Source organism: Phyllostomus hastatus, unplaced genomic scaffold (genome assembly GCF_019186645.2).
Source record: "Phyllostomus hastatus isolate PE091 unplaced genomic scaffold, TTU_PhHast_1.1 phas_contig_98, whole genome shotgun sequence".
Taxonomy (NCBI): domain Eukaryota; kingdom Metazoa; phylum Chordata; class Mammalia; order Chiroptera; family Phyllostomidae; genus Phyllostomus; species Phyllostomus hastatus.
The window spans coordinates 7,199,685-7,212,117 of record NW_025333999.1 but is presented as its reverse complement, the minus strand read 5'-3'; the positions used below and the strand labels follow the sequence as shown (position 1 = coordinate 7,212,117).

The window sequence follows — 12,433 nt, the reverse complement described above, 5'->3', positions numbered from 1 at the left end:
TCTAAACAATCAAGATTTGCACCCAATACATTCTGCCTATGACTGCAGCTCCACAGCCCAGCCCGGAGATAGCAGGAAAGTCTTGAGAACTTGCCTGGGGCTCAGCCTGCACCTAGTCAGCACCTCAGTCCTTCAATTCTGCTGACATTTATGTTAACACTGGGCCAGGCTGGTGGGCACTTCACCCTCAACATGGTGGCACCCTATTGGTCTTACACTGGGGTTCCTTGGATCTGGGGATTTGAATCAGGTTTTCTGAACCTTCTGCCTGTAAAGAGAAGCCAGCACAGTCCTCCAGATTGACAGCCACTTCACAAAAATGAGACACATGACCAAGAAATTCTCCTGTCCTACTGAAGGGGCTCAACTGCTTTTCCAAAGGTTTACATGAGGTGGGCAATCTCATGGCCCACTTCCAAGAGCCATGGTTCCAAGGGGTCTGGGTTGCAGGGAGCCAAAGGCAGTGAATAGAGAGGGAAAGGGACAAGAAACATGGCACTTAGACTTGGGAACATTTGACCTCACTCTATGGACACCCTATTGACAGAGGACACATAGAGGATACTGGGTGACCAACAGACACCTCCCTGCTCCCCAAAGATGCAACACACCAGGCTAGGTAAACACCAAGCAATCTTGCACTACACATACAAGCACACATACTTATGCAACCACACTCATGCATGCTCATATAGACACATGCACCCTCACTCGCTGCAGTTTTCACCCCCTCCTTCCACTTTTGAATCTTGCCCAATTATCTCAGAAAAGGTCTTTCTTAACTGTTCAATTCTTAGGAAAGAATAACAGTTCTTGCCCTGACCAGTGTGGCTCAGTTGGTTGGGTGATGTCCTGCAAAGCAAAAGGTTGCTGGTTGATTCCTGGTCAGGGCACATGCCTGAGTTGTAGATTCAGTCCCTGGCCAGGGCACATGCGAGAGGCAACCAATCAATGTGTCTCTCTCCCTCTCTTTATCCTTCCCTTGCCCTCTCTCTAAAAATAAGTAAATAAAATCTTTTAAAAAAAGAATAGCAGTTCTTACAGGTGATTAGTGTCCACTCAGCTCTGGATCCACCTGTCTCAACAAAGAGGAAAACCAGCAAGTATAAACATGAGATCAGACACAGGAGCCAGGATCACTAACTTCTAAAGCACGTGAAGGAGCCCAGAGCCTTGAAGGGTCTGGTGTGAATCCCCGTGTACTTCTGTCACTTCAACCCACAGATAATTCTGCACCTGACTTTGAAAACAGTAGCAGTGCAACCACGCTCATTTCTACAACTTCGTTCATGCACAAAATAACATAAGCTTCCAGAGAATGCAAAGAACTGTTTACTGTTGTTTATCTGAGTGATGAGTGAACCCAGAAGGGAACTTCTGCAGCATAAGGTGCTTGTTACTCAGGACCTGGGACACCCCATCTCCAAGTTCATGGCCCACCTGACCCAGCAGGATGTGGACACCAACAGGCTCTTGACAAATACTGATCCTGGGCCCAATTAGTGACCTCCAAAGAGCCAGTGACCTGGGGGTGCCTCCTCTGTGGAGGACTGGAGGGGCAGCTCAGGGCCCCCACCTTCATGGGAACATAGACCCTCAGTAAGGGCTATTGAGATTTGAGTGCCAAGCACCATTTTATTACAAGTCAACACCAGAAAAGGAGTCCACCTGCTGCTTCAGAGGAGATGAGGAAGAGTCTAGAAATGTTTCACTTGAGCTGGGGCAGAATCTGAACGTGTAGAGAAAAAAAGGAGGAGGAAGAAATGGTAGCAGAAAAGGTGAAGTGGCACAAATATATGGGCACATGAAAACCTGTCTTCAAGAAAAGTAGATACCACCAACCAAATAAAAGGATCCTCAACCAAAACTTTTAACAACTGTTTTTTTAAGACTTGTGTGTGCACACAACTTAAAAGTGCCTCCAGTCACTCTATCAAATAAGTCCCTCTGGTTATGGTGTGCTCTTGGGGGTATCTCTCTGCCCCCAGCCCCGACAGGTGCTCCCTACCTAATCCTTCCAGGAAGAGATACCACTTGCAAGTGTGGTGCTCAGCTCAGAGGCAGGAGTCAAAAGGAAAGGCTAAGTAGGTAAATTCAGGAACATCTCAGCCTCCTCATAGGGCACTTCTAACACCCCAGGTGTGCCCAAACACTGTATTCCATTTGAAATGCTGATGAGGCATCAAATATAAGCCCACCACCACAGGGGTGGAGTAGAGAGGTCATATCCAAGGTAGAGTCAGACCAAGACATCCATCCTATCCCAGTCACCTTCACTCCTAGGTTCAAGAAAGACCCAGCAATGCAGGTCATTAAGACTGAAGGGAGCCCTGGCTGGTGTGGCTCGGTGGATTGAGCCCTGGTCAGTGAACTGAAAGACTGCTGGTTTGATTCTTGCTCAGGGCATATGTCTGGGTCCCTGGTTGGGGGCATGTGAGAGGAGACCAACTAATGTTCCTCTCACACATCAGTGTTTCTCTCCCTCTCTTTCTCTCTCCTTTCCCCTCTCACTGAAAATAAATAAATAAAATCTTAAAAAAAAAAAAAGACTGGCGTAAAAAAAAAGGAAGAAAAAAAAAGAGGCAGCACCTCCAGCATTTACATTTACAAATAAACCCACATTTACAATCTGATTTTTTTAAGGTAGAAAACTTGTAAATAATAAATAATGCCTCTGATTTAATGTTTTTTTGTATCTAGTTAACAAAATTAACCTGGAGAGCAGACATTTTAACATATTCAAATAGTGACCATCAACATTTTAAATAGAAAACCTCTTCGGATTCCTCAATGCAAATCCCATGATGAGCGCACAGTGCAGAAGGCATTGGGAGCATCTCACCCCAGCACAATGTGTGGGAACAAAGCCAATTTCAGGACAAGTCATCTCTAGAAAACCCACAGTCACTGTCCTTGGCGAGGCTTGTGCCACAGTAACCACCAGCCCTGTGATGGTTGCACCTGGCTGCTCAAACTCACCCTGGGACAACCAGGTCCCCTGACCTCAACCTCCCTCCATGGAGTCATGGGGGAAAAAACTAGAGAAAGCATAGCTCCCTCCTGGAATATCATATGGGAGTTATATTTTTATCTTTCCCCTAAAACTCTAAAAACATCCAACACTGACCACAAAAACTACATGAATCCCACTTAGCTCCATCTGCACTGCAGCTCATGCATTGGCTTCTGAGCACCCTTACCAGTGACATGAGACAAAACCGTCTTCATCTATAAGTTGTGGCAGGCACTCAGTGGAAGTAAGTGCACCTACACTGATCACATGTTAAGGGAAGACTGCTAGAAAGTGTCTTTAAAATTGTCACCAGCTCCTCCAAGCTCACAGTGGAGATAAGGACTTAGTTTTAGTGTTTGCCATCTCAGAGGTGCTTAGTAAGCACCCACTGCACCCACTTGGGGCCACTTCAGGTGGATATCTGAGTCTCCAACAGATGCTGGACTGTGGCCAAATCCCAACCCTGAGGCCCCAAAGAGAAAAACAGATGCTGCTGGAGGAGCACACAGAACAGAAACAAAGAAGCCGCCTATAAAGGGGAATCTGAGTAATATTAAATATCCACAGAGAAATGGTGACCAGGAGTCCCGCTGGTGCAGAATGTCACTGTGAGAAGGAGCTGGCCGAATTTCTCACCAAAAGGAAAGGACCAGCCCTTTGTCCCCTCCCAGCTGCCTCATGGGCTGTGAGCCTTGCAGCCCACAAAGGGTTAACGCCTGCCATTTCCACATCTGCAATGTGCCCATTGGTGTCACATCACAAAATGGGAGGCCCTAACTCTTCCAGGGCCAACTCCCTCAGGGCCCAGTGCAGAGCAGCCCTGACCACCAGCTCCATTGAGGCCTGTGGCTGGAAATGGCAGGGAGGTTTTGCACGGAAAATTCCAGAACAGCCACAAAGGCCTTCCCCATTCCAAGAAGGAGACATGAGTGGAAAGCGGGTGAACAGGTGTGCATTTGTTGTCGTTTTTCATCAGGGCACTCAGCAATGCTGTAACTCGATTGCCTAGAGGCCCTGCCTGGGGATCCTTTGTCAAGCTCCTCCCTGAACATGTCCTTTTTTGGTGTCAAAGCCCGCAGTTGCCCCAGGAGGACTAGAGCCAGCAGGATAAGCTACTTTTAGGACTAAAGCAAGTTTTTGGTATTAATGAAGCCATGGGCCTAAAAAAGTTTTCATACCACTTTCCACAAACTATAAGAACTAAAACAGATTCCATCTTTCCCCTCTACCCTCTAAGTGGAAATATTCCCCTGGGCAGGGGTTGTCCTGGTTTTGGACACCTAATCCAACCTCTAGGAAACTGCCAGGCTAATAAGCTGGAGAGTATCACACTAGTGATCCTTTTGTAAAACATGCTACTAAAGGTAAACGCAAGCCCCTCAACCCAGGCTAGAAATCCTATCAGCCTCTCTGACCTCACCTCCCACCATCCCATGTTCCCTCCCAACCCCTCAACCCCATTCTTTCAGAAAGCTCTGGCCACAGTTACATCCTGGCTGCTCCTCTGAGAGCCAAGATCACTTCCACCTCAGGGCCTTTGCACTTCTAGGAAGGTTCTTCCCCCAGGTCTCTGTACAAAGCTCTCTTTCTTCAGGTCTTGGCTGGGACAGCAAAATGACATCCCCCTGAGTATCTCCCCTCCACACTTGCCCTTTCCCACTCCGTCACCACTTGACATTCTATTTACTAATCTCTATTTGTGTGCCCTGCCCCCTACACAAGAATAGGAAATCTTGGTTCAGCACTACCATCCTAGGGCCCAAAACAGAATGGTGCTCAATACCTATGTGTTAAAAAGATTAGAGAAGGAAAAAATAAAGAGAGAGGGCCCTTGCCAGTGTGGCTCAGCTGGTTGGAGCGTAACTAACTAAAGTAATCCCATAACTAAAGGGCTGCAGCAGATATGGTTCCTAGCCAGGGTACAAACCTAGGTTGCAGGTTTGATCCCTAGTCCAGGCATGTATGGGAGACAACCAAAGTTTCTTTCTCACATCGATGTTTCTCTCTCTCCCTTCCTCCCCACCCCCACCTCAAAACAGTGAGAAAATGTCCTCAGGTGAGGATTTAAAAATAATAAAACATAAGAAAAAGTACTTTCAGAAGTCCCAGCTATCACCTTCCCATTCCTAGTTAAATAAGCTAAAATGTCTTCATTTTGCCAGTAGAAAATGTCTTCAAAATGCCAGAAGAAAAAATAATTAAAAAACACCCTACTTTACACATTATGAAAATTAACCCAAATGGGTAAAAGACTTAAATTTAAAATGCTAAACCTATTATAAAACTCGTAGAAGAAAATATAAAAAGGTTCTCTGGCTGGTGTGGCTCAATGGATTGAGTGCCAGCCTACGAACCAAAGGGCCATTGGTTTGATTCCCAGTCTAGGGAGCATGCCTGGGATGTGGGCCAGGTCCCCAGTTGGGGGCACAAAGAGGCAACCACACACTGATGTTTCTCTCCCTCCCTTCCCATCTCTAAAATTAAATAAATAAAATATTTTAAAAAACTAAAAGATATATCATGACCTTGGATTTGTTAACAGATTCTTATATATGACACCAAAAGTACAATATCAACAAAAGGAAAAAAGATTAATAGGACTTCATCAAAATTCAAATCTTTTGTGCAAATAACACAAGAAAGTGAATAAACAACCCTCAGAAAAGGAGGAAATATGTGCAAACCATATATCTGATAAGAGTTTAGTGCCAGGAATATATAAAGAACTTTTAAAACTCAATAATAAAGAGACAACCCAATTCAAAAATGGGCAGAGGAGCTGAAGAGGTACTTTTCCAGTAATATACACATGGCCAATAAGTACATGAGAAGATGTTCAACATCACTAATCATCAGGGAAATGCAAATCAAACCACAATGGGATACCACCTCATACCCACTAGGATGGCTATGATTAAAAGAAAAAGTTTTTAACAGGAAAATAATATTTTCCTATTGAGGATGTAGAGAAACTGGACCCCTCATATATTGGCTGTAGGGAATATGAAACAGTGCAACAATGTGGAAACGTCTAGCAGTTCTTGAAAAAGTTAAATACAGAATTACCATATGACCCAGAAATTCCACTGCCAGATTTATACCCAAGAAATGTGAAAACATGTATTCAAAGAAAAACTTGTATATAAATGTTAAAAGCAACATTATTCCCAACAGTCAACAAGTAAAAATGACCCAACTGTCCACCAACAGATGAATGGATAAATAAAATGTGGTCCATCCACACAGTGGAATATTATTTAGCCATAAAAAGGAATGAAGTTCTGAGCCATGTCACAGCATGAATGATGAAGACATGCTAAGTATAAGAAGCCAGACACAAAAGGCCACATAGAGTATATGGAATGTCCAAAACAGGCAAATCCATAGAGACAGAAAGTAGACAGTAGTTGCTAGGGCCCCAGGTAGCACAGAGGTGGGGAAGTGAGGAGTGGCTGCCAGTGGGGTATAGTTTTCTTTTTGAGGTGATGAAAATGTTCTGGAATTAGAGGTGCTGGTTGCACAACACTGAAAAAGTACAAATGCCGATGAACTCACACTTTAAAATGGTTAAAGAGTAAATTTTATGTGAACTTTACCTTCATATTTTTTAAAGACAGGATTTAAAAAAAAGAAAAAAAGATCCTAATCCCAAGAGCCACAACCCCTCAAGAACTGCTAAACTAAAAGACAAAAGTAGGTTTACTCCAGGAGCACAGAATCAAGTCTCCAAGGAAAGACTCTTTGTGCACCAAGATCCCAAACCACTGAAGAACCCCCGTTGACAGGGCCACAGCTCTTCTTAGGTATCACCTGTCTTGTGCTCACAACTCAGCAAGTTCACCATACAGGTGGGAAATAAGAACTATCTCCCAGAGAAGGAACTGATGCTTTGGACTGTAACCATGTGGGACACACAATTTACAGGTAAGAGAGCCAAAGTGGAGGGAGGTTCACCAGGCCACCACTGGCAGAGCTCTATTCAAGTCAGGCTCATACAGGCTTCACTATGAGCGTGCCACCTACCTCAGTCTCAGAGTGGTTCCACTCACTCATTAATACAAACATGTGCTTAGTTTCTACCAGGGACCAGGGCTGACTAGAGCCCATGGACAACCCTGGGGGTTTCCAATGACAGGCCTCACACCCAGGGAACCACAGACCCCATGAAGCCCTGGGAAAACACAAACAAAGGTGGGGGGATGGGCAGTGGACAGAGAGCAGGTGGATGATGCAGGGCCAGGTCCCTCCCAAGAGAAGACATACAGTGACCCCTAGATGGCACAGGCTCAAACTTGTAAAGCACTACTGCTTATAAGACAAAGTCATGTTGAAGACCAGCTAACCACCTACCTTATCCACTCTACTGGCTAGAACTGCTATGGATGGATGACAATGGGGAAATGAGACTGGTCTCTAATCAAGGATACTAACATAGGGGTGGCGTAGGCAGACATGGCTTGCCTCCTCACACAACCACATCAAAATTACAACTAAAATATAGAACCGCCATCACTCAGGACCAACAGAAATCGAGTTGCATGGAAGTCTAACAACTACAAAATTAAAGAAACCACATCCATCTATACTGGTTGGAGGGGCGCAGACACAGAACGGGCTACTCCCTGACACACTTCTTGTGGACAAAATCTGAGAGGAATATCTTGAGAATGAGGAGTCCCAGCCCCACACCAGGCCCTCTAGCCCAAGGTTCCAGTGCCAGGAAGATAAGTCCCCACAACTTCTGGCAGTGGGGACTGAGAGGGTGGAAGAAACTGCTGGAGCATCAAGGAGTTCCTCTTAAAGAACCTGCACACGGTCTCCTACTCGACTCACTCCATCTGAGGTCTAGCACTGGGGTAGTAGCTTGAAGGGCACCAGTGGCATACTGGGAGAAACTAAATTGTCTGGCATCAAGGCAAACAGAGGCCATTATTTCTTTGCTAAACTCTCCTGCAACAGAGCCACAAAGCCAGCAAGCTGATGCCATATCTGAGACTCCATCAACATGGCTAATGCTGTTTGAACAGCCTTGGAGATGCCCAGACACTCTGCCCCACCCAACTTACAGGCCCACCCAAGCTGCTTTTCCATATGAATGGTTGGTCTTGGCTCTCATTGCACAACTTCTTAAATCCCATCATAACAAGCAACAGCTGGCCTCAGTGAGCCACAGGCCCAGCATTAGCTGCCTAGGAATCTATCTCTAAGCCCAGCACAAGTAGCAGCCATCTCAGATTGTTTTACAGCTCAGGAAAGGTGGTCCTGGACAAAACACAGGTAGGGGATGACCTTGGCCTCCACCACCTGGGAAACCCCAGGGCCAGCACACCCAGTGGACAGCTACAGACCATGTCGGAGCACCATCACCCTGCTCCTGCACAGATGATCCTCCACGAAGGATGGAGGTTGGTGGTGAGTGATCACAGCCAATCCTTGCAGCTGGCTGGCCTGTGTAAATCCCTCCCATTGACCTGCCAACAGCAATCAAGGCTCAACTACAGAAGAAGGGTATACTCAGCCCACGTGAAAGCTGCGCCACTGGACCCTACAAGACACCTACTACATTAGGTCATGCTACCAAGACACAAAGTCAAAGCAGCTCTACCAAATACATAGAAACAAATACAAGAAAGCTGCCAAAATGAGGAAACAAAGAAACATGACCGAAATGAAAGGACAGATCAAAACTCCAGCAAAAGAACTAAATGAAATGGAGATAAGCAATCTATCAGGTGCAGAGTTTAAAACACTGATTATAAGGATGCTCAAGGAACTTAGCAAGGACCTCAACAGTATAAAAAAAGATCCAGTCACAAATGAAGGATACACAAATTAAAATAAAGAATATTAACCTAGGTCTGAAAACAATATAAGGGCTGCCACAGTGTGTCAAAGTACTGAAGTGAGAAAGCACAGATGACCCTGACCGGTGTTGGCTCAGTTTTTGGGTATTGGCCTACAAAACAAAAGGTCACCTTTTCTATTCCCTGTCAGGGCACGTACCTGGATTGCAGGTTCAGTCCCTGATCAGGGTATGTGCAAGAAGCAAAACCGATCAATGTTTCTCACTCACATCAATGTCTCTCTCCCTCCCTTTCCCTTCCTCTCCCTTTCCCTTTCTCTAAAAATAAACAAAATATTTTAAAAATAATAAAAGGGAAAAAAGAAAGCACAGGTGGTAACAATGATGCACTCAGGCATGTGTGGGGCAGGGGCAGGCTGACAGAACAGAAGGTACCAACAAACACAGAATGATGCCTGGTTCACTTCCAGGTGCCTTAGCTTCCTTACCTGTGAAATGGGAACAACACTTACCTACTTTATCACTAATGCTCTCCAAGGGCTCCACAAAGGATAGCTATGACTGTTATTATAGAAAATATGAATGCTGCAGGAGAGGATATCCCAGTCCCACCCCACAGGCCACCAGCCATGGCCCCTCATAGTGATTCAAGTTTTCTGCTTGAATTTAAACTAACCACAAGCATCCACCATCCTCACTTTGAAAATGGCCATTTTCCCTGCCCTGGGTGATGTGTGTCACAAAGCTCCCTGAGGGAATGCTTGTGTCAAGTCTATTTAGTAAACTTTGATTATAGAAAACTACAGACATACCCACAGAAGTAAAGAGAGCAGTAGGATTAACTGCACACACCTACCATCCATGTCTCTAGGTGACCAACCTTAACCTTAGTCTTCCCACCCCACTAGCTTTTGTGAAGCAAATTCTACCCAACATGCATTTATGAATGAACGGGTCAATATTTATCTCCATAGGACAAACCACCACCACCCCACAATCACACTTCCAACAATTTAACCAGCATTCCTTAACCTGTCAGAGTCACAATGGTTGAAATCTATAGCCCCCTGCCCCATTTTCAAGCATGCCTTGAAGAAATTAGGTCATTTAGCCTGTTTCCCACAGTCAGGTTTTGCTGGTGGCACCCTGTGGTAAATATCACACACCCCTGATTTCCTGTAAACTAGATTTTGAGGCCCAACCAAGCATGTGCACATTCCTTGGGGGCTGGCCACTGAGGATACTTGCTGTTAGGACCCATCATTTCATTAGGAGCCTGAAAACTTACAATTTTTAATTCCATCACTTCATTTTAACCAGCCAGAATATGTCAAGAGTGGTGGTGTCCATTAGCCACATGTGGCCATTTGAATAGATTAAAATTAAATAAAAGTAAAATTTGACTTCTTCAAACTATTCCAAGTAAAATACTAGACAATATGCATTCAGAGCATTCCAGAAAGTTCTGTAGGGTAGTGCTGATCTGTGAAGGAATCTTGCCCTCATCACTATTTTGTTCCTTGTGAGTTAAGTCCATAGATAAGAGCTAATAAAAGCTTGCTTCTTTCCCTCTATTTACCAATTATCAAAATGAACTGGTTACCTAATACCCTGCAAAGGGACCAGCAAGTGCTTTCCTTTCCTTTGAGAACCAACACGAACATGGATATTTTATCCCTTTGATGCTCCAACTCAGGGCTACTTGTTCTCCCTCATGTTCACCTGCCCCACCCTTGGCCAGGAAGGCCCTACGGGTCCTTCTGACACAACTGGGATGTTTCAATGCAGATTTAGAATTAAAACAGTTTAACTTACGCCCTGGCTGGCGTAGCTCAGTGGATTGAGCGCGGGCTGCGAACCAAAGTGTCGCAGGTTCGATTCCCAGTCAGGGCACATGCCTGGGTTGAAGACCATGACCCCCAGCAACCGCACATTGATGTTTCTCTCTCTCTCTCTTTCTCTATCTCCCTCCTTTCCCTCTCTAAAAATAAATGAATAAAATCTTTAAAAAAAAAACAGTTTAACTTAAATGCTTTGATTTTATATTCACACTTTTATTTCACGCTGAAAATTCTGGTTCTTACAAACATTAATGGCTTATTTTCTTCTATAATATATAACACTAAGATTGTTGGTATTAACCTGAAATCAAAAATATGGCTCCTAAAAACAGCTAAAGATTAAAATGTTCATTTTGCCTCACTAAAACATTTATAGTCAAACTGTGTTTAAAAGTCATGTAAAATAACTCTGTCTGAGAGGTTAAGTCACCAACTTGAGTTGCAACTTACATGCACCTAGATTCATTTATTTCATTTTGCTTTGGTTTTTAGGGAGCGTCACTGCCCCCAACACACTTTTATTTTATAATTATATAAACACCATCCAATGCTACACAGAAGGAAACTAGGGTAAGTCTCCAGTAATCCCGTCCCCCTCTCACTCCTCCTCTCAGAGGTGACCACATGCTTGATTTATATAAGCACATATATGTCCATATCCTCCCCACCTTTCCTTAGATAAAAGTAAGTACACTACAGCTCTTTACCCTTCATCTTGTTCTTTTTTCCACTTGTCATTTCACCCTAGAAATCCTGTCATCACAACATGAAGATCTCATCATTCCTTTGCTGAGGGACACAGCTCCACCCCATCAGACCCCCAACCTCAACCAACAAACACCTAAGTCATTTCCAGTTTTGCCACTTCAGAATGTCATAATAAACAGCCCTATCGCAATCCTTATTTTTAACAGTGTATCTTTGGGATATATTTTTAGAAGTGGAATTGCTGGAGCAAAGGCTAAGCGATTCCCACTCAAGGGAGTACGAACCTCCAAAGGCAACATACAGTGGTGCCCGATTCCCACCAATAAAATGGTGTCCACCTCTATGGACAGAAGGTCAAAAATGTTTTGACAATCCAACAACCATTTATGGTATCAGAGAGACTGACCATCTTCCATACCTTGGTTGGTTAAGGGCCACCTACATTACTCTTTCTATGAACTGTTTTTCTGTAAATCACACCCATTTTTGATCTTGAATATACAGCACAAAGCCCAGCTCTTGGTACATGAGCCAGGCGTACCTGCCAAATGAACAGGACCCAACAGAATTTCAAGGGTGAATACCGTGTCCCTTATCCCAAGCAGGCAGTCTGACCCTCCATGTGCACACCAACAACCACATACAATGTGGGGGGGCTGTGTGTGCCTCATGGCTTGCCAAGAGTCAGCCCTCCTCCTGCCTGCTCCTTCTCTGTGCCCAGTGTGTCCTGAGTGACAGGAATAAGGAGAAACCCAGCTGACCACATGCCACAGTTCAACTGAAGTAGGTATGAACTGATGCTAACTAGAGAAAACCTAAAATAAATGGATTTGTTGGACTGACCTATAACCCCACAACAAAAAGCTAAAAGCTGACAAATTTATAATCTTTAAAAAATTGCACCTGGATGGCAGGCTCTGACTGCTGGGTCCTGAGAGCCCTTGACAGAACCTGCATTTGACAGCTCTAAGCAGTGAGGAATGGCTGTTTCCCCACAGACACAGGGTGAATTAAGGGCAACCAGCTCCAAGCAACATTGCAAGGCCCTGCACTGCTGACAACAGTAAG

At 44.6% G+C, this 12,433-nt stretch overlaps 1 protein-coding gene across 4 annotated transcripts in view; it reads right to left on the bottom strand.

The window, feature by feature from the left end:
• The window catches only part of GATAD2A (GATA zinc finger domain containing 2A), a 105,310-nt gene that overhangs the window by 46,822 nt on the left and 46,055 nt on the right, over positions 1-12,433 (bottom strand). The window lies entirely within an intron of this gene.